The 22,195-nt window shown below is 38.1% G+C and overlaps 1 protein-coding gene across 1 annotated transcript in view; it reads right to left on the bottom strand.

Annotated features, from left to right (window-relative positions):
- The window catches only part of PRICKLE1 (prickle planar cell polarity protein 1), a 103,082-nt gene that overhangs the window by 41,675 nt on the left and 39,212 nt on the right, over positions 1–22,195 (bottom strand). The gene's annotated exons all lie outside the window — the stretch shown is intronic.

Genomic DNA, 22,195 nt, shown 5'->3' with positions numbered 1-22,195 from the left:
TCTCCACTTCTCTAGATAACACAGAGATATTACTCCTTTGATTTCTTTTTCTTTTTTTTTTTTTTTTTTTTATAAGGTTTTTTTTTTTGTTGTTGTGAGGAAGATCAGCCCTGAGCTAACATCCGTGCTAATCCTCCTCTTTTTGCTGAGGAAGACCGGCTCTGAGCTAACATCTATTGCCAATCCTCCTCCTTTTTTTTTTTTTTTTTCCCCAAAGCCCCAGTAGATAGTTGTATGTCATAGTTGCACATCCTTCTAGTTGCTGTATGTGGGACGCCGCCTCAGCATGGCCAGAGAAGCAGTGTGTCGGTGCGCGCCAGGGATCCGAACCCGGGCCTCCAGTAGTGGAGCGCGTGCACTTAACCGCTAAGCCACGGGGCTGGCCCCTCTTTTTCTTTTTTTTTAATGCATTATCTATTAACTTCTACCCTCACTCTATCCCACATATCCTTTAACGGGAGATAAACTTATTGAAACTTTCCATCTACCCTTAACTTTAAATGATAGTTGGTGGACTACTGAATTCTAAGCCAAAAGTGATTTCTCCTTAGAATTCTGAAGGCACTGCTCTGCTGTCTTCTAGCTTCCAGTGTTGCCATTCTGATTTTTCATCCTTTACATGAAATCTGGATTTTTTCCCTCTCTGAAAGGTTGCCTTTTTTTTTGGTGAGGAAGATTAGCCCTGAGCTAACATCTGTTGCCAATCCTCCCCTTTTTGCTGAGGAAGATTGGCCTTGGGCTAACATCTGTGCCCATCTTCCTCTACTTTATATGTAGGACACCTGCCACAGCATGGCTTAATAAGCAGTGTGTAGCTCCGCGCCTGGGATCAGAACCTGCGAACCCTGGGCCGCTGAAGCGGAGCATGCAAACTTAAGCACTGTGCCACTGGGCCAGCCCTGAAAGGTTGCCTTTTATGTTCCTAGCATTCTAAAATTACCTGATGATGCACCTTAGTATCAATCTATTTCCAAACACTGTACAGGGTTTTTAGTGGGCCTTTCAATCCAGAAATTCATGTCCTTCAGTTCAGGAAAATTTATAGAATTATCCCTTTGATGTTGGATCTCTGGACTGGACTTCCAATTTTCTCATCTTTTCTCTCCTATTTTTCATTTCTTACTGTTTTTATTTTACTTTCTAGAGATTTCCTATATTGTAGCTTCCAAGGCTTCTAGTGAATGGTTTTCTGTTTCTTCTCTCTTATTTTTAATTTCCATGAGCTCCCTGGTCCACAAAGGTTGTTTTTTTGTAGTAGTCTGTTCTTGTTTACTGGGTACAATATCTTCTCCTTTCTCAGATGACATTAATGATATATATTAAAAGTGTTCTTCTCCCTGGGTAGTATCTGTTTTATCTGTTCTCTCTCTCTCTGTTCATTTTATATTAGATATTTCTTTCAATGTCTGATAATCCTTGGCTATCTGTTCATATTTCAGAGTGAGACACTAAAAAGCTGATTGGAAGCGATCTGTATTTGGGAGGATGGGGCCAGTGGAAGAGAGCTTTTTGATCCCGTCTTCACTCTAGACTAAGATAATATAAACTGGGCTCTTTCCTTGGGGAACCTCCCAAGTCAGTATCTTTCGTTTTGTTTCATCTTTTCTTCACTTTGGGCTAACCACATTCTCCAGAGAAGACTTCCCAGCTCCCATTCAGCAGGGTGATACCCGGCTGAATGATGTGGAAGCCACGTGGAGGCATCTTTACCTGATTCCTCTGCTTTTGATTAGGTACCCCTCCCTCAACCATGCCTGGGGTCTCAGCATCTAGAGAGCCTCCGTTCCACTCTCACCAAAGGATAAACTGTCTTGAGCCTTTTGGGAGTTCTACGGTATAACTCAGGTTGCTTCTCAACTTTCTTCACTTCTAGATTAGGATCTGCCCCCCTTGGGTCTTCTAAGTTAGTTACCAATTATCCTGTTTCCAGCCTCCCAAATTTGTTGTTATTTTCTTCTTTCCCATTCTCTTCTTTCTTCATTCTCTTCATATTTGTGGGTTATCTCCTTTCACAAAATAATTTCTTTACTGTCATTTTAGTGAAATGTTACAAGAGGACAGAGCTAAATGGGTGTCTTCAATCTGCCATCTTTAACTGGAGGTCCCTATTTCATTCTTTTCCATGGGCTGGTTTTTAAGGCCATCCCCAAAATACCAGCTTCACGACCTCCTTCTAGGTCACGGACATCTTGCAGTCCTTGAGGTCTGAGTTTGAAAGGAGAGGAGAGGAATTTCAGTCGATAAAAGGCAAATGTGTTTTTAAATACTTAACTGGGCACTTAACAAGAAGAGTGGGGTATTTTCTGTGGTAGTCTGAAAGATGTTTTTTCTACATAATAGATGGGTTTCTTTCTGCACACCAGATAGGCATGAATTTCTGGAGTTTTGATGGGGGGATTAAAAGGTTTCAGAATGTCTCTTTTAGCCTTGAGTTTGTAATACCCAAACTAACAGAATTTAAATTCAGGCCTAATATAATGCCTTCATTCCATTAGCAAGAAAACTGATTTTACTGTGAAAGATGAGCTAAATTAAAAGCATCAGAAGTTTTTCTGAGGACAGATACTTTTGATAACACTATGATTGCTTGCCTGCTAACAAGGATGATTTTTTTATACGCTGGAGAATTTCTCATTTTTTCCAACTTAAGTGACTTTCTCTAATAAGTACAAACAATAAATATACAACATGCTGAAATCCATATGTCGTGGACTTATTTTTTACCCAAGCAAAGTTATTTAATGTCTAACACTAACGACAGCTGCCAAGTTAATTTGAAAGTGTTAAAAATAGCTCAGTGGTCCTTATATTTGTCCTTGCATCTGTCCTATATTTGTCTTTGCATCTGTCTTCCAATTTTAAAACTAAAACACTACTGAATTCACTTATATAAAACCTATAAGATGAATTTTAATCTCATTTTTATTTAGGACTGAACAGTATTCAATATTAGCATCCAGTTAAAATGATCTTGAAATTTATTTGGCATCTACTGATTGAGGCAGGAGTAGTACATCTTATATTTTTCAAAAAGCTAGCAATGATATCTCTATAGCCTTCTGATAAACTGTAAATTGCATGTATTAACAAGATAATCTTGGAACCTTGGTTCCCATGGCAGCTTTGCCACTCACTAGCTGTGTTACTTCACTGTGCCTCCATTTGCTATTCTCTAAAATGGGGACAATAATAGCACATACATCAGAATGTTGTTGCTGTGGGCAATAAAATGATCATAACATATGAAGCACTAGGCCTGCCATGAAATGCACCACGGCTTCATAATTGACAAGGCTCTGCCTTATTTAGGAAAGGCAGACCTGAAATGTTGAAAGAAGGGTTACATTATTTCTCTCTTGTGGGGGCCGGCCTGGTGGTGTGGTGGTTAAGTTCGCATGCTCCGCTTCGGTGGCTCAGGGTTTGCAGGTTCGAATCCCTGGCGTGGACTGACACATTGCTCATCAAGCCATGCTGTGGCGGCGGCCCACATATAAAATAGAGGAAGATGGGCACAGATGCTAGCTCAGGGCCAATCTTCCTCAGCAAAAAGAGGAAGATTAGCAATAGATGTTAGCTCAGGGCAAATCTTCTTCACCAAAAAAAATAATAAAATTTCTCCCTTGTGGTACATAATCCTCAATTAGTAATCATTATCATCTTTAATATTGAAAAGTGTCTTCCACAGGACAAATTCTTAAATAGCATCATTCAGAGAACAAAACTGTTGCCTCCACTGTGTTGTTAACAGGCATTTACTGAATTTTTAGCACGAGCTTTAGACTTTTGCCAGATGGAAGAGATACTTCAGACCTTTGTGGCTTGATGTACTTGATCAACTCCAACCCCTTCTCTGATCTCGGTGAGTGAAAACTGATCAGTGGTGGTGATGATAACAAAACAGCCTTCTTACGCTCAGTAAAATGGCCTATTCTTCTGATTAATCCACAGCTGGATGAACATTTACAGACTGCTCTCCATAATTCTAGACCAGTGATGCAGTAGGTGAAGAAACACCTCCAGAAGGAGTGGCTAAAAGGGGTGGGGTGAAGTTGGGTAGCTTGAAAACAAAGCAGAACTCTGACCCACGGCTTTGAGTGTTTTAATCCAATATTTACTTTATTTAGCAATTTAAATAACATTAAAGGAAGACCTATGTGTTTAGCAACATAGGTATGTGCTTTAAAAAACAGTTGAGAAATACTGATCTAAACCAGAATTTCTCAATCTTCCTTCTCCCTATCTGTAGCTGTAGCCCAGTAGGGTATATCTGAACCCACGACACTCCCTCCCACCAGGTTCTGATATGGCACGCCCTTCCTGCAACCACTGCTTGATGTAGAGTAACCATATGTCCCATTTTGCTCTGGAAAATCTTAGTTTGTGCCTCTTTTTCAGGTTAAAACTATTGACAGCACCTTCTTTCACATTCTCAAGTGTCCAGTTTTGGACAATAAATTATAAGGTTACTCTATATCTATGGATCACCCAATCTAAGGTGGATCTGGAGTCATGGAAGTAAGAGAGTAACGTGGAATCTCCACTGGAGAACAGAGGAGCCCCCCAATATACACTAGCAACTCAACCTCTCACCATGCTTTTCCAACACAACCTAAAATGTGGAAAAGAAGGATGTAGGACCTTGGTGGTCAACATACACGAGAAGAATATTATCAGATAGTGGACTTTGCAGTAGGACAGCCCTGAGTTAGAATCCTGACTCTCCCATTTACTAACTTCATGGTGTGGGAAAGTCATCTCATTCTCTCAGCCTCATTTTTCTCAAATATTCAATGAAAATGTAAAATTTCCTTCACCAAGTTGTGATGGGGATTAAATAAGATGATGCATGGAAAGTGCTTAGCACAGTGAGGAGATACTGCAAAAAAGATCAATGCCAAATAGTCTATTATATTGTTTTAATTTGATTGAGGCTTCACTCTAATTTATGTATTAACTACATTAACCTAAAAATACACTTTCAATTAGAAAGGCTTTATCTTAAAAAAGTTCTTTAATTTAGGCAGAGCATCAAACTGTTGACTGAATTTGGTTGGTTAACAACACAGTGAGGTATTGCAAATGCTATAATCTGAATGTAAGGTTCAAAGAAATGTTAAGATGTGCACAATTTGAATCAGATATAGTGCCATGATGTGATGGTGTGTGCTTGCATCTACTGAGACAAGGATAAACTTAAAGATGTAACTTATAATCGATTTAGATGATTTAAATTGTATTTATATATTTATTGATTATATAATTGCAAGTCCAAAGAACGATGGTAAAAAACATTAAAACCATATTTTGAGGAACATTATATTTCTTTACTAATTATATATTTAATGGATGAAGGGAAATACCTTTAAAATTAAAATGTAATTCAATTTCAAAATGGTTATGAACAGAATACAGTTTAAAGTGATAAGGGTAGAAATTAACCAACCAGCGAAAATTCAGAAGAAATGGTCATCTTGTAATCTGTCCTGTTTCTCCAAGCATTGAGAATGTCTCCTGTGAAGGCCATATACCATATAAATCAACCATGAAGAGTGAGACAATCACCCTCAGAACAACCTAATTTGGTTTTACTTACCTAAATGTTTCAAGTGAAATCAGGGATTTTTAGGACTGCCATTTTCTACTTTGCTTATAAAAATAAAATGATGTGGAATTAAATAGTGCATTTGCAATACAACTAGATCAAAGCAAGGCAAGTTTTACTGATTTTTTTCTCAGCTAATTCAGGCTGTATCTCAGCCTCAAAATTTGCAAGTTTGTTATTGTAAATCTGGTGTCTAAATTATATCACAGCACAGTCCACATAATTACCACCTAATGTGCCAAGACAAAGTGCATTTATCTGAAAATGTGTCTTATTTTAATAAATTAACATATGGTCAAAAATACTCTAAAAATTTGAAGTTGAGAGCCGTGTACATCCAGCAGGGTTTGGGCCTTGGTCATATTAATGCTCCTTTCCTGAGCATCCCACGTGGCATTCTGCCATTGGAAAGCCACCACTGCATCAAATAAGTTTTATTACTTTGCGGCTGGAAAAAGTTTTGTTTTTTCCATTAGCAAACAGAATCTTAACTTAAAGCAAGAAATTGGCAAAGTTATTTTTAAAGTCGATATGTTCCATAAAGTTGATCTTAAAGCATCTAGGAATTTTCAGTGGATTCTCATGAAGAAAGCAAGCTTTATGCTACTCCATCCATTTTATCCTTAGCCACCTGAATATAAAGACTACCCATGTCCCAAAGCAGTTCGTTTAGTTGAAAAAGAGTTTGTTTTTTTTAAAATCCCCTTTAAACTTGGAACAGGCATTTAAAGGTAAACCAAGATGCCCATTTTCTTAATTTTTCTCTAGTCCAATTTACGCAGGGGCAACTCTTGAATTTTGAATAAGGCACAGGAAACTAGATCTTTTCATGGCTAATTTACAAAGGTCATCTGGTAAATATTTCAACAAACTACTTTTTGCACTAGTACATTTGGTCTCAAGCTTGTTTAAAGCAATAGGTTGATATTAACCATTTCTCTTGAGTCTTGAAACAACCAAGAAAGGAAACAAGGGAAACTGGTAAAGGCAATGAATATGTGTCACATACGTGTCTTTCACATATTCAGTGTTTCAGATGGCTCAAGGAATGCCCAATTACAAACAGGAGCTCTCTTGGTGTATGAAAGGGTAAAATTCTGGGGTCACATTATGGAGTACAGGTGGAAATACATCTATAAACACAGTTAGAACAGGTGATTTGGATAAATCTGCAACTTTTATCTATATGCAAACTTATCCAGTAAGACTCTCCTATCCCACACTTAATTGAAATTAAACCTTGTCAACCACAAAGTTCAGGATAAAGACCTTTGATGTCAAACACAACATTCTCAAGCAAGTTTTTATTAACTAGGCATTTTGTAAGTAACATTTATCTTCAAAGTACCAAAGACAGTACCCATCCCAGGTAATAGTAAGTGCTTAGGAACAACTGTGTTGAATTAATTTATGACCCTAAACATTTTTTCCTGTGAAATATATTTTAACACTTTAATTGAATTGACCATGGTTTCATTGAGCTAATCAAAGGCACTTCCTATCTTTAAGCTAATTTTATTTCCACTAAAATGGCCCATGCAACACAGGTAATTTGAAACAGCAAGTACATTTATAATACAGCAACTCTACAAAATGTTGTTCTTTTGTACAGAATATTTGACTATGAAAATCAAGGCTATTCTGAAGCACTGCATTTTGTAGAAAAACAAAGGACCAAGAAGCACGAGCACCTGAATTTTAGCTATATAACCTTGATTTTTTCTTTCATAATTTCTTCCTACTAATCCAGTAGTAGATTTAAAGTTTTCCTGAAATAATAAAAGAAGAACCCAAGTTAAACCATCAAGTAAAAATTGTTGGTAATAATCATTGTTTAAATTTTTTACATTTATCTTAAAATTCTTCTACCTCAGTTATGATCCTTTTTAGAACAGACATTTGTTTGGAAGATAGTGAGGCATAGTAGTTAAGGGCACGGGTTCTGGAATCATCGAGACTTGGTTCATATGGCAGCTTGGCCACTCATGAGCTGTGTCACCTCCCTGTGCCTCTATTTCCTATTCTCTAACATGGGGACAATAGTAGCACCTACATCATACTGTTGTTGATGTGGCAATAAAAGTGATAATACATACAGAGCACCAGACTTGCTACACAGTAAGAGCTCAACAGATGTTAAATGTCACTATTACCAATGGACCAAAGTCCATTATGAAGGACAAGAAGGGGATGATTGCTTCTTCCCAAGAAGATAATGCAGAGCATTTGCACTGCCTTTTGTTTATAACAGAATTATGGGATCTTAAGTGTTTGGAAACATGTAGCAGAGTGCTCTAGGATTTTAAAATGTCAATAAATACAGTGCAAAGCTCAGATGGCCATATCTTAGTGAACCCTCTTACCGGGACTGAACTCAGCCAGTGAGATATATAGGCATCAACTCAGGCCAGAGATGTATTCACATGTATTTCTTGGCACTTTTCTAGATCCTAAGGGACAAAGATAATTTTAAAAAGAGTTTTGTATTTGAACAGTTTATAATCTGGTAGGGGAGACGCACAATTATAAGCTGATGCATTAAGTTATACATGGAGGTATGAATGGAGTGTGAAGAAAGTGCTGAGGAGCAGGTGGTGGTTGGGGTGGGAGGACGGCAAGACTCAACGTGTCTGGGGAGAATTAGGAGAAGCTTCATAGACGACATCTGAACTAGAACTGGAAAGATGAGTCGCAGTATATAAGGCAAAAATGGACATGTCCTTTAGGAATAAGGAGGACAAATCTGGGCACTTTCCTGCCTAGAGAATAGTGAGAGGTTCAGTGTAGCTGAGAAGTAGACAGTACAACTGCAAAATCGTGGATAGAACTGAGTAGACGTGATCCAGAAGGCCTGGAGTTGAGGGCTGGGACCACTTTGCAAAGGCCTTGCATGAGAACTCTGGTGAGTAGCGATCCACCGGCATGTTTTAGCAGGGCCAGGCCGTGATCAGAATTGCCTTTTAGAACAGTGACCATGGCTGCAGTGTAGAAATAGTTCAGAAGAGTACAAAAAGAAGCTGAGGGAGAAAGACCAGTTAGGAAGCTGTTAAATAATGATGATAGTGCCTCCAGCATGGCAATGAGGATGAGAGGAGGGCTTAGATTTGAGGAAGAGTCCCCAAGTAGAACCAACAGTCTATGGTGCTTGAATGACATAGGGGCGATGGTGGAAGGGTCTTGTCAAGGATGATGTGTCCAGTGCCAAACTGAGAACCAGCAGCCTCTCAACACATTCAGATGACTAGAACAGTTAGGAAAGGAAAAGTGAAGAAGTCAGATGGGGCCACTGGGAAAGGATAGAATCTAAGGGCGTGTTTCCTTCTCTCCTCCTTCCATAGTGGAAGTCGAGATGCAACTCGAGATTCACTTAGCAGGCAACAAGATGACACACTACTGGAAGCCCATTTTTATGACAAAGACAACTGTTCCGACTTTACTGGGAGCCCAAGAAGACATGGCTTGTGCCTGGCATGTAGAGGGTGCTTAATAAATGCTTGTCTGTTGAATTTGTTAAGCAGGAAGTGAATAAAGCAGTGCGGCTGGGTCTCAAAATTACCTGAATCTTCTGAACCCCTCTGTGCCTTGATTTCTTTATTTATAAAATGGAGATGGAAATATTAGGAATTAAAGGAAGAAAAATCTTAGAATAAGTAAGACATGATCAAGAAGTATTGATGCTGGGAAAAAGGGGTAAATTTCCAAGTTCTCTATCTAATGATAAGTAATCTATTAAAGATTTATATATACCCTACACTATTTTATGTCTACCTAAAGTTTTTTCACCTTTTTTGTCATAAAGTAATTAAACAAATAAAATGAAGGGCAAGCTTTCTCAAATTTACATGGGAAAGCTAAATCTGTATGGAAGTCTTACTGTGGTAAGGAAAAAGTCCTGTTTAAGGAGGGAATTAAGAAATTCTTCTTAAGTTTTGAGAAAAACTGAACATTTGCAAGAAGTCTTCATATTTAAAAAGAAAAGAAGGGCTGGGCCAGTGATGTAGTGGTTAAGTTCATGTGTTCTGCTTTTGTGGCCTGGGGTTTGCCAGTTCGGATCCTGGGTGCGGACCTACTCACTGCTCATCAAGCCATGCTGAGGTGGCATCCCATATAGAAGAGCTACAACTCTACAACTATGATACACAACCATGTACTGGGGCTTTGGGGAGAAAAGAGGGAAAAAAAGAGGAAGACTGGCAACGGATGTTAGCACATGGCCAATCTTCCTCAAAAATAAATAAATACAAAAATAAAAAATAAAAGAACATAATATAGATAGCCTGGTTTTACATCTGCTTTTAAACATCATTTCATAATAAAACATTATTTTGAAAATTCTCAGTACTATGAAAAAGTTAAAAGTTTATATTAAAAATTTGAATTGCCAGAAATTTATATATTCTATCAATCAGGTAGATTTTGATGTAATCAGAAATGTTTGGAATATAACAGTCAGTAAGACCCCATTTGATATTCTTGCAGTCAACACTCAAAAAATATCCATTGACACACCTATTAAAATGGCCAAAATCTGGAATGCTGACAACGCCAAATGCTGGTGAGGATGTGGAGCAGTAGGAACTCTCATTCATTGCTGGTGGGAATGCAAAATAGTACAGCCACTTTCGAAGACAGTTTGGTGGTTTCCTACAAAACTAAACATACTCTTACCATATGATCCAGCAATCACACTCCTCAGTATTTACCCAAAGGAGTTGAAAACTTATATCCACACGAAAACCTGCACATGGATGTTTATAGCAGCTTCATTCATAATGGCCAAAATTTGGAAGCAAACAAGATGTCCTTCGGTAGGTGAATGGAGAAATAAACTGTGGTACATCTAGACAATAGAATATTATTCAGCACTAAAAGAAAGGAGTTATAAAGCCATAAAAAGACATGGAGGAAACTTAAATGTATATTACTAAGTGAGAGAAGCCAATCTGAAAAGGCTACATATTGTATGATTCCAACAATATGACATTCTAGAAAAGACAAAACTATGGAGACAGTAAAAAGATCAGTGGTTGCCAGGAGGTGGGGGGGAATAGGTGGAGCACAGAGGATTTTTAGGGCAGTGAAAATATTCTGTATGAAACTATAGTGATGAATACACGTCATTACATCACATAGAATGTACAACATCAAGAGTGAACTGTAATGCAAACTATGTACTTTGGGTGACTATGATGTGTCAATGTAGGTTCATTAATTGTAACTAAGGTACCACTCTGGTGGGGGATGTTGATAGTGGGGGAGGCTATGTATGTGTAAGGGTAGCAGGTATATGGGAAATCTGACCTTCCTCTCAATTTTGCTGTGAACCTAAAACTGCTCTAAAAAAATAGTCTTTTTAAAAAAGACCATTGAGTGTGAATGAACTCAAGAAACAATAAGCACATACCTAATATGTCTGTGTAAGCTGTACGATAAACCCGTGAATTAGCTGTGCTATTTAATTTTTTAAAAGGACTGCACAGCTTCTTCTCCATCCTCATAGGTAGAAAATAGTACTTGTAGCATCTCGAAGACATGTTCATGTGAAAAACGAAAGATGACTCTTTGCCTCTTAAATACCACCACTAAGGAAGCCTTCCTGGAAATCCTCCCCTCTCCCTCTACTCTTTTCTTTAAATGAGTGGATGTGTTGGATTTAGACTTTCTGCTCTGTAGCATGACACATGGAAGCATTTACAAAATTACACTAAAATAAATGGCAGGTTTCTTTTTTTAATTAGGAAAATACCTAGCCCTTCAAAACTAGAGATTTCACTTTGATTTTATTTGTAATCAAAATATTCCCCTGGAAGCATTTTCTGCAGTCTTAATTACTCAATTAAACATGTTCCTATGGGACTTTTATGTCACTACTGCACGATAATCCTGCAGATGGCAAAGGTTTAAAATGGAATTAAACTAAGCTATTAATTACATACACAAGTTAAAAGAAATCTAAATGAATGACCTTTAAACATTTTGTAATTGACAAAATGGCAGCTGCTTGTCTACCTACCTGGCAGATAGGAATCAAGCTAGCATAAGAATAAGAATGAAGTGCTTGTACTTTGCTACTTGTTTATGGGAAATAAGATATTGGTCTTTTATTTAAAATGCCACCACAGGATAAAAATGTGATTCTTAGAGAAGTCAAGCCATCTCAGATCTATTGCTACTATATCTGATCTAAAATTGAAAGCTATCCCATGTACAACATGTTGCACTTTCATGTACATTATTTGAAAGGCAGACTATGTATAAAGATCATGTCCACTGAAGACACTTTTTTTTCTTTTTTTTTTTGGTGAGGACGATTGGCCCTGAGCGAATGTCCGTGCCCATCTTCCTCTATTCTGTATTGGGCCGCCGCCACAGCGTGGCTTGATGAGCAGTGTGTAGGTCCGCACCTGGGATCCAAACTTGCAAACTCTGGGCCACCGAAGCGGAGCACGCAAACTTAACCTTTACGCCACTGGCCGGCCCCCTGAAGACACATTTTTAAATTAATAAATGGACAAACTCTCATTTGCAATCAGATGGCAAAGATGGGTAAAGTTTACTGCAAATTAGAAATAAAAGAGCTATGTAAATATTTTTATTTTGGATGATTACCTATTACGGAGGGAAGATAAAGTAACTAAATAATAATCCAAAATGTATAGATGGTAGAGTCTTATATAACATTATCTTTAGGAAGTAAACATTCATTTTTTGTAGTTCTGAATATTATTCTTTCGAAAATTAGTCTTCTCTTCTCCCCTTATTCATAAGGAGAAAAATCCAGCTTGGAGTTTCTGCTTCATGGGGGTAGGGTTGATTCTTCAAATTCTTTAGCCCCAAAGTTAGGATAAAGGAAGAATTTGCCAAGTTGGATTAAATGATGGATTTTTATTTCTGCTTCTTCCATTGGTAGACAATGCAATTCATTATTTTAGATGAAACACTGACAGAGAACCAAAAACTCTTCATTTTATACTTTAGAAATACACCACGAATCATCCCCCTGAATTATATTCAAGTCACTGTTTAGTCCCGTAAATCCTCAATAATGTTAAATTACTGAGTCACACATAAGCTCTATTTCTTGAATCAGCATTTTCTTTAATACTTCCCAGAGGATATGAAAGAGAGTTTGGCAACTTCTAAAGGCTCCTGACATTTTCCCTAAGAACTCCTGAGACATCAGAGAAAAATTCAAAATGCAAAAATCCTAAGTAAGGACGGAAGGTTTTACAGAGGCTCTATTGGCCATGTGGTGCAAAACATTTCAGTGTATTTTATCCAATTAACATTGCAAGAAAAGTACAACCTTGTTCATTGGATATATGCCTTATTGCTAAATATCCTAAGGCTTTGTTTTCAATGTACGACAATAAATAGTGTTAAAATAGTGTTAGGTTATACTTTACACAAATAATAGATCTGGACCTCTGATAAATGATCTTTTAAGCTCACAATCCCTCCCCATCCCCATCATGTAGTATTACAAAGATAAATCAGACAGGTTTAAAAATCTATATATTGTTAATCTTTCCCATTTCATGATTTTCTACAGTCAACAACCTTAAATGTACCTGTTTTAATTCAGGAGGAAGAACAATGCTGAGGTCCGACCCTTAATACTTTGCAATTCACATAAAACAGGAAAATTCAGAGCAGGTTTTTCAAAAACAACTTAGTCATAGCTAATTTTAATTTATTTGAATAGAGTTGACATGGTGTTTTTGATTTGATGCAAAAATGAGAATTGTTAATGACTGGAATCATCATTTTTTCTACAAGGAGAACAACCACCAAATAATGGGAAGCAAGAGCATTATTTTTTATTTCTTCATTTATTTATATCAATATTTCTAATTTAAAAATTTCCATTCTTCCACCAATTCTATTTCTAGCAGTAAATCCTAAGGAAACAATAAGAGATGTGCAAAAAGATATATGCACAGGCTATTCAGAAAGTAATTTTTTTTTTTAAAGATTTTATTTATTTATTTTTTTCCCTTTAAAGCCCCAGTAGATAGTTGTATGTCATAGCTGCACATCCTTCTAGTTGCTGTACGTGGGATGCAGCCTCAGCATGGCCGGAGAAGCGGTATGTCGGTGCGCACCCGGGATCCGAACCTGCGCCGCCAGCAGCGAAGCGCGCGCACTTAACCGCTAAGCCACGGGGCCGGCCAGAAAGTAATTTTTAATACTGAAAAATAAGAGGTACGTTGAAGATTCAACATGATGGAATTGATTAAGAACTGGTTAAATAACTATATTCATGTAATATAAAATTATGCAGCTATAAAATGATTCTCTAGAATCAGTGCTGTCCAACAGAAAGGAATGTGAATGACATTTGTAACTTTAAATTTTCCAGTAGGTGCATGAAAAAAAGTAAAAAGAAACAAGTGAAAGTAATTTTATTAATATATTTAATTTAATCCAATATTTCAACATGTGATCAATACAAAAATTAATAATGAGATATTTTCCCTTTTTTGGTACTGCCTTTGGAATCAGTATGTTTTTCCTACTTAAGCACATCTCAATTCCAACAAGCCACAATTCTAGTGCTCAGTAGCCCATGTTGCTAGGGGTTACAGTATTGAACAGTGCAGCTACAGACAATGTTTAGACTTGGAAAATCATTAATAATATATTAAAATTTAAAAACAGATTATATGACATATGTACAGCATGATTCTAACTGTATGCTTTAAAAATTCATGAATAGAAGAAAAAAGCATAGAAGGGTCTATACCAAAATGCTTAGTGTTATTTGGGAAGCAGGATAACAGTTGTTTTCTTATTTTCTTTTTTATACTTTCTAAATGTTTGACAATAAACCTGTATTATTTTGAAGTTAATAAATGACTCCGTTAATATTCTCCAATCAGCACTGATTAGCTATATGATGACCTTAGACATTCAACTCTTTCTAAGAATGTGATCCCTGAAAAGTGACTGTATTTGTTTTTGTTCTGTATTGCATACTAGCGAATACAAATTTCATTGTCCATAGAGAATAATTCACCATTATGAACAGGACTCATATTTTGAGTGCGGGCCCGCATTTGCCCCTTAATGTGGTGTGTGTAATTACAATATAAGAACTGTGAGTAAATTATTTCATTGCCTGTTAAATAACCATTTGTTAAGTCTAGACAACAATCATAAATAGCCATTATTTATAAAGTTTCCATTCAAAGTACCTGGGGAATTGTATAATAAATAGGCAATGTCACCAACACCTCCTTGTACCCCCAAATCACACACACACACCCAAAAAGAGAGAAAATACATAAAATTGGCAAAGATGCTAAATACAGACAAAATCCACTTTGAAAAAGTGAGACTAAACTGAAATGAATGTTGCATGCTTGGCATCCACTTCACACTGCAGAGATCTTATTCTGCTGACCTCTTCATCGTGTTACACCCACCCAACACTTCCCACCCCCCTCCCCCCCATAAAAGGCTCTTAGGACAAAACTAGCCCACCTTTCCTCTTTAGCCTTCTCTCTCAGTATTTCCCCATCACTAGCTCTGCACTATTTAGCCATTCTGGCATTCCTCATTGTATCCTCAACAAAGTTCCTGCGACACTTAAGTAGGTACAGACAACATTTGATGTTAATTTATTTTAATGAGAAATATTTACTGAGCTCCTACTTACAGTGGGGCTTACAGTCAGTAGGAGAACTACGCAAAAATACCAAAATAAGTACAGATGGTGGTAAGAGCAATAAATAACAAGAAGAGAGTGCTATGAAAGAAAATAAAAGATTGGGGCTTGGTGGGGAAGAGGGGGGAGTGGTTAGGAAAGGCCTCTCCACTGACAAAGGACAGACTCATTGATGATGAGACCTGATGGATGAGAGGCAGCAAGTGGGAAGAGTGCCTTCCTGCCGAGGTGCATGTACCAGTCCAGGGTCAATGAGGACTCAGGTGAATTCAGGATGTTCAGTGTTGGTTGGACCACAGTGAGGGAGGGGAAGAATACTGAAGCCATTTCAGCCTGTGGCAGTCTAGCACAGGGCCAGCAACAGTGTGTAAGCCACGGCTTTTATTATTATTATTAACAACAATAGCAATAGATAATATGCCTTAAGCATTTTCAATGAGCCAGACATATGCTCAGAGCTTTACACATAATAATGGATTAATTCCTTACAGCGGCCCTTTGAGGGAGCTATTATTAAGCACCTGAGAGGTTAGCAACTTGTCTAAGGTGACACAACTTGTAAAGGGCAGAGCTGGGATCTGCTGACATTTGAATCAGAGCTCTTACACTCTTTAGTGGACTGCCTCTCCTTCCCAATTTTATACCCTGACATCCATTGCCCCCAGAGATGTGGGAAAAGGAATTGTTTTCTGAAAGAGGATACTGGAAAAAAACAAAGAAACTGAGATTTATGTTCCCAGAAAGATAAAACCACCTTATGGACACTAAAGACCAAATTCATTCATGTCTAAACCATGGAGGAAGGACAACGAAATACATAGAGCATGCTGTAGTAGATATCTATGGGTTTTGTCTTCCTCACATCAATTTTCCTTTTATCTCGTAAAAAGAATTTTTATTTGGGAAACTATTCCTCCCCCACTCTCAGTCTATGATGGTGTTGGTGGGGCAGACCCTACCCTTGGCTTTAGGGCGTAGTACATGACCCTTCAAACCTAGGCAACTGGAACATTCTATTCCCTTGGCCAGCAACTGGTTCAGAGAGGGTGTATGACTGATGGCATATGAGCTCAATCTGAGACTTTCCTGAATTACTGAGAAAGGTGTAAATTTACAGCTGCTGGTACGTACACCTGCCTCCATGTTGGACAATACTGCCTGAGAATGAAGCCAGCACAGGAGAAACATATGCCTGGAGATGAAGAGATGGAGTCTTTATGAATCACTGAGCACATGGATTCCAACATGTGCTAAAAACAAATTTATTCCTAGACTTTTCAGTTGAATGAACCAACAAATTCCCTTTCTCGGAGAAGCTGTTTTGAGTTGGATTTTCTACCAGAAGAGACCTAGTATGGACCGGAGTCAGAGAAGACTGGATAGAAATGAGGGTCAAAGTAAGGCCAGTGTTAGCCAAAATGGCAGAAAGGTGGTCAGAAAGATCCTAAATTATGCTACCACTGAGAAACTGTCTGAGAATGCAAGTGGTTGGAGTGAAATTGCTCCTCTTCCTTGGAGGCAGGCAGCCAACAAAGTGGAAAACACAACTTTGAAATGCAGGTGCAAACAGCCAGCAGTCAATAAATAGCTATTGGCTGGTTAAGGTGCGCCCGACTCTGCACTAGGTGCAGGAATATGATAATGAACAAGACATAGTCCCTTTCCCCCTTGCAGTCCATTGGCTAGTCTAGAGGGCAAAGGAAGGAAGCACAGGTTAGCACACCTACATCATAATTTACCTACAAATTGAACACAGTGCAGTAAAAGCAGCACCTGATTAGAAAGAAAAGTCTTGGTTCTCTGGTCTAGACATAAATATATTCCACTGAATTGTATAATGAAAGGCTCAAATGTGCAGAGGCCAAAAGAGAAGGAGATCCGAATGATGAAAGATCAGCATCAGTAGTAGCAGTAGTTATGGGCAGAAAGGCTTAGAACTCGAACTGAGGGAATCTAAGTGGACTCTGGTCTACTTCCAGAAATGAAGTTGCTAAAGAAAGAAATCAGCCTAGGAAACTGAGGACAGACTATAAGGAGGGACACGATAAAAGACGGCCAGAATTAAAAATGCCTCTAGCTGCTGCAAAACAACATTAGCTCTGTGAACTTTTCCTGGTTTCTACCACCCCTAGCTCCCTGTAGCTCAGCTCTCCTCCTGACCAATGACTGTATTTCCCCAGATCAACTCTACATCCAGCTCTCTCCTCAGTGAGGTTGGACATGAACTGCTCTCTGAAACTCAGGATCTAGTGCCCCAGAACTAACCGAGAGCTCCTGGGTTCTGGTTTCTTACATTCTCACATGGCTCAGTCTTCAGAACTGAGAATTCTTCTTTGGTCCTTGCTACACTGCTTGGTTCTCACAGCTTCTCTCACCTGGTCCCTGAACGCTCTTGCAGAAGGCTCCTGCAGAAGGCCCTCGTTCCTGAATTCCTGAACTCTGCTCACCTGGCTGAGATGCTGCCACCTCCTTTGGGACGCCTGATGCTGAGGTTGCCTGAACCGCCCCTGAGCTTATCACTGTCTTCTTCTTCCTCTGCCCACTTCTCTTGCCCACTCTTTCATCTCTCAGGCCTCTCCCTTACTTAGTGTATGGGTGTGTAGGTTTCTTACCCTATTTGGTATAAAAACTCATTCAATTTCATGCCCAAATCATGGAAAATTTAATCCATCTTTGAGGTAGGGGGGTGGCACTGGCAAGTATACATATCATCAGCAATGCTCTTAAATTAACTGTTTGGTAAAACTACATGTAATCCACCTATAGAGTTGTTTTGGTTCCTAATTATTATATCTACAAAGTCTCAACATAAAGATCCTATTTAGGTGTTGCTAAATTAAAACACCTCACTCAACTCAAATACCCCTGCTGAATTATCTCAGTTTTGCTTTAACTGGGGCCTGAGATGAGACTATTCTTGAACAAATCCACCAAGGAACAAAAACCAAAACCAAATAAAACAAAACCCAGTAATATGGACCAAATCAAACAGACATGAATACCAACTCTGATTATTTGTGTATTCATTTAATCATCACATTGATTCTTTCATGCAGCCAATATTTAGTGAGCATTGACTGTGTACCAGGCAGTGCTCTGGGCCTTGGGGATACAGCGGGGAATGAGACATTTTCTGACTATTTTGTATGTGCAGAGTATCAAACTATGCTCTCCTCCTTCGGGGAACCACCACTTGGTACATCCTTCTTTTATTCCTTTTTGCCTTGACGACTCTGCTCAGGATACACTCTTAAAATGGCATGGCCATCTCAAGACTCAGTTGTTCAAAGAAGCATTCTTTCAACAGAAGCAGTCTTGTAACAGTAATACTAAAATAAAACTATGAGATAATCTAATTCAAACCATCATCTACAGATGACAAAACTGAGGCAAAAGAAAGTTAAAAATACTTCTCCAAGATGGTCCATATAGTTAGTGTCTGTGTTGAAACAGTATTTAATCTCCTGATTCTTAATCCAGTGCTCTTTCTCCTCCTGCACTGTCCAATATGGTAGCCGCTGGCCCCATGTGGCCATTTAAATTTAGATTTAGAATTAAAAATTCAGTTCCTCAGACTGTATGGTGGTTACCAGGGGCAAGGGGGTTGGGGGCTGGGCACAAGGGGTGAAGTGAGGCATTTATACGGTGACTGACAAACAATAATGTACAACCAAAATTTCACAATGTTATAAACTCTTAAGACACCAATGAAAAAAAAAATTCAGTTCTTCAGCTGCACAAGCTACATTTCAAGTGCTCAAGAGCCATAGGAGCTAGTGGCTATCATATTGGACAGCAAATAAAATAGACTGTTTCCAACACTGCAGACAGTTCTACTGGACAGTACCATGGGGTCTAAAACACACTGCTTGCATTATGCCAGCTCAGCGTTTCTCAAATTTTAATATGCATAGTATTCACCCGGGGATCTTGTTAAAGTGCTGAATCTCATACAGTAAGTCAGGGGTGGGGCCTGAGATTCTACAATCCTAGTAAGCTCTGAGCAAGAGAACTGCTCCTGGTCAGAGGACCACACTTGGTGTATGGAGTATCAAGATTCTAGCTCAATACTACAGCTAATACTGCAAGGTTTAGTGCGCTAATAGTTCCATGTGTATGATCTTTTTGTCGTCTCAATTAAATTTTAAGCTCCTTAAGATAGAGCACCACATCTTATTCCTCACATCCCTCATCATGGACTGCACAGTACAGGGATACACGGGTAATTAATTTTCCTATCTATAAGTGCATTATATTTGGTGCAAATTGCTGCAACGTTACAGATAAATACAGTTTCTTTTTCTTTTTAAAAGACATCAGGTCTTTAGCCTAACCATTTATTGCCTTCGATTTCCCAAAAGTTAGATATTGGTGGCCGTGCTATGTCAACTTTAAGAAAACACATGGCAATCAATTCCATTTAATGGCTTTAAAATGAATTGTAAATTTTATTAGAGCATACATACTTCAGATAATTTAAGAAATAGTTGAGAAAAAATATATATAATGTACATTTGATAGCTGAAGGGATGCTAAATAGTCTCCTGAAAGTACAATTGGATATCCAAGCTCTGTCTTAAAATTAGAAAATGATTAAAATATTTACAAATGTATTACAACCAGAAATTTTATCTGTGTCTTTATATTACTGAGATCTTACATCCTACCCTGAAAATAGAGAGCAACCTTTTTAATGAGACAGCTGACAGCTGTCTTGGTATAAGCAGGCACCTCTTATGATAACTTTCTGTCAGCAATTCTCATTTTTCTAGAAATTTCTATCTGTAATGGGTTATTACTATTACTATTTGTAATGGGTTATTAATTAAGAACTTTGTGATTAGGATCAAAAGGTCATTTTTGTATTTAAAAGTCACATATTTATGCATTAAATTTTTAAAGAAATAAGAGTCCTTTGTGCCTTCCTAAATGTATTCCTTACAAAGCACCAAGAAAAAAAGTTTATTAATGCACAAGACTGAAAGAAATGTCAAGTATGCTAGAGTTCTGGTTTTGATTTTGGACTACAGAGAAAGTTAAAGAAGCAGTGAAACAGAGCATTTTAATTACAATCCAATGTCCTAGAGAAGAATATTTGATATCTCTTCCAGTTGGCATTCTAGCCAGTGTGAGAAGAAAATCAATTGCGATTAGTACAACGTAAAATCATTCCACCCAGTCAACTTAATCAGGGATTATACTGTGTGTACATCATGAACCTCCCTGGTTTTGTTTAAGATCTTGTTTGACATATTAAAAGATGGAAAAGTTTCAAGAGTTAAATCAATGGTTTTATTTATGCTACATAACCTAAGCCAATAAAAGTTTGTGCTAAGATTCCTCAAACTCCCACTTCACTTTGAGGAGGGTAACTAAATGACAGCATTTTTTTTCCCCCAGGAGGAGACTAAATTGCTCTGACAGAAAGATGGCAGCAGTGTAATGGTTGAGAGCTTGATTCTGGAGTCGCAGACTGAATACAAATTCTCCACTTAGCTTCACCATGTTGGCCTTAGAAAAATTAACTCTCTCTTTAGGACTCAGTTTCTTCATCTGTAAAATGGGAATGAGAATGGAATTGTTGGGAGTATTAAATGCAATACTGACCACATGGCACTTAACACGGTAAATAAGTATTTAGCACACAGTAAGCTTTAAATGAATGTTAATTATTTTTATTAGATCTGAAAGGGGTTTATCACAGCTCAGCGGCCATGAAATAAATATTTTCCTCCACCCTCACCAAGCTCTTTTAAGACCCCTTACTTTCTGTTTGTACTTAGAAATCTTTTAAGATATACAAAATATCTATTTATGAGAGAAATAGAAGAGATATTTGGGGATTTGTATATTAAAAACAAGTATTTTATCCACTCACCTGGAATTGCTCTATAGCCCCCATTCAGAGATAAAATGATTCAAAGACATTGAAGTACAATTTCAACAAATGTATTAATATGTAGATACAGTCAATGACATAAGATGTGCTCTTCTAGAAGAAAACTTTTAGTCATGGCATTGCTGAAGTGGGGGTCCAGATAGCTCAGAACAATGTAGAAGTTGGCAACTAAGTGTATAATTGATATTGTATAGAGGAAAATTTTGACTTATTCAGGTCACAAAGAGGATTGTTTTTGTCCTTAATTTTCCTGTTTGGTTGTTGCCTAAACAAGAATCATGCCAACTCTCTCTTCTCTTATTGAGCACAGAACTGACTGAGGTAGAGCAAGAACTGTTTTGCTCACTGGGGGCAAGAGACAGTGTGGTCCCAGGAACAACAGCAAAGGCTGGCCAGGCTCCCATCATCAAACGGGCTTGTGCATCAGCACACCAGAGAGAAGGGATCAGATGTGCACATTCCCTCCATCGGGTTGACCTTTCTCTGAAGGGAGAGTAGTGGACCTCTTCACGTTTACGATGTTTATGACAGTGCTAGTCAATAACAGAGAGTCATGCCCCACTCCAGTCATGGGGCGTGGGGAGCTTGGAGCAAGGAGGAGAAACAGGCTTGAAACTTCACATTCACTCAGCACTTTTCCATTTACAAGGTTATAGCAGAACTCACTTGAACACAATCCTCATGAGGTTGGCATAGTTACTTTATTTCACCAAGAAAATGAAGCTCTGAGAGGAAGATGGCTTGCCTAGGAAATATCAGCAACCGAGTAAATGACAGAGCTGGAAGCTACATCCTGTCATTCCATGGGCAGAGTGTGAGAAAAGATTTATGGAGAGGTAAGGACTGAGAACTTGGCTGTGACAGGACGAGATTTCACAAAGATAGGGCTCTTGTGGCATTCTGCTTTATTTTTCTACATTGCCAAAGCAAGCAAGGTTATAAAACTAGGGCTTTTATATATTTTTCTCATAAAATCATCAAATATTTAATCTACACTCAAAATTTTCAATTTGTTTTAAAAATG

Source organism: Ceratotherium simum, chromosome 17, assembly GCF_057802395.1.
Source record: "Ceratotherium simum simum isolate JZ-2026a chromosome 17, ASM5780239v1, whole genome shotgun sequence".
Taxonomy (NCBI): Eukaryota; Metazoa; Chordata; class Mammalia; order Perissodactyla; family Rhinocerotidae; genus Ceratotherium; species Ceratotherium simum.
The sequence above is the reverse complement of the archived record's forward strand: the minus strand, read 5'-3'. Positions and strand labels throughout refer to the sequence as shown.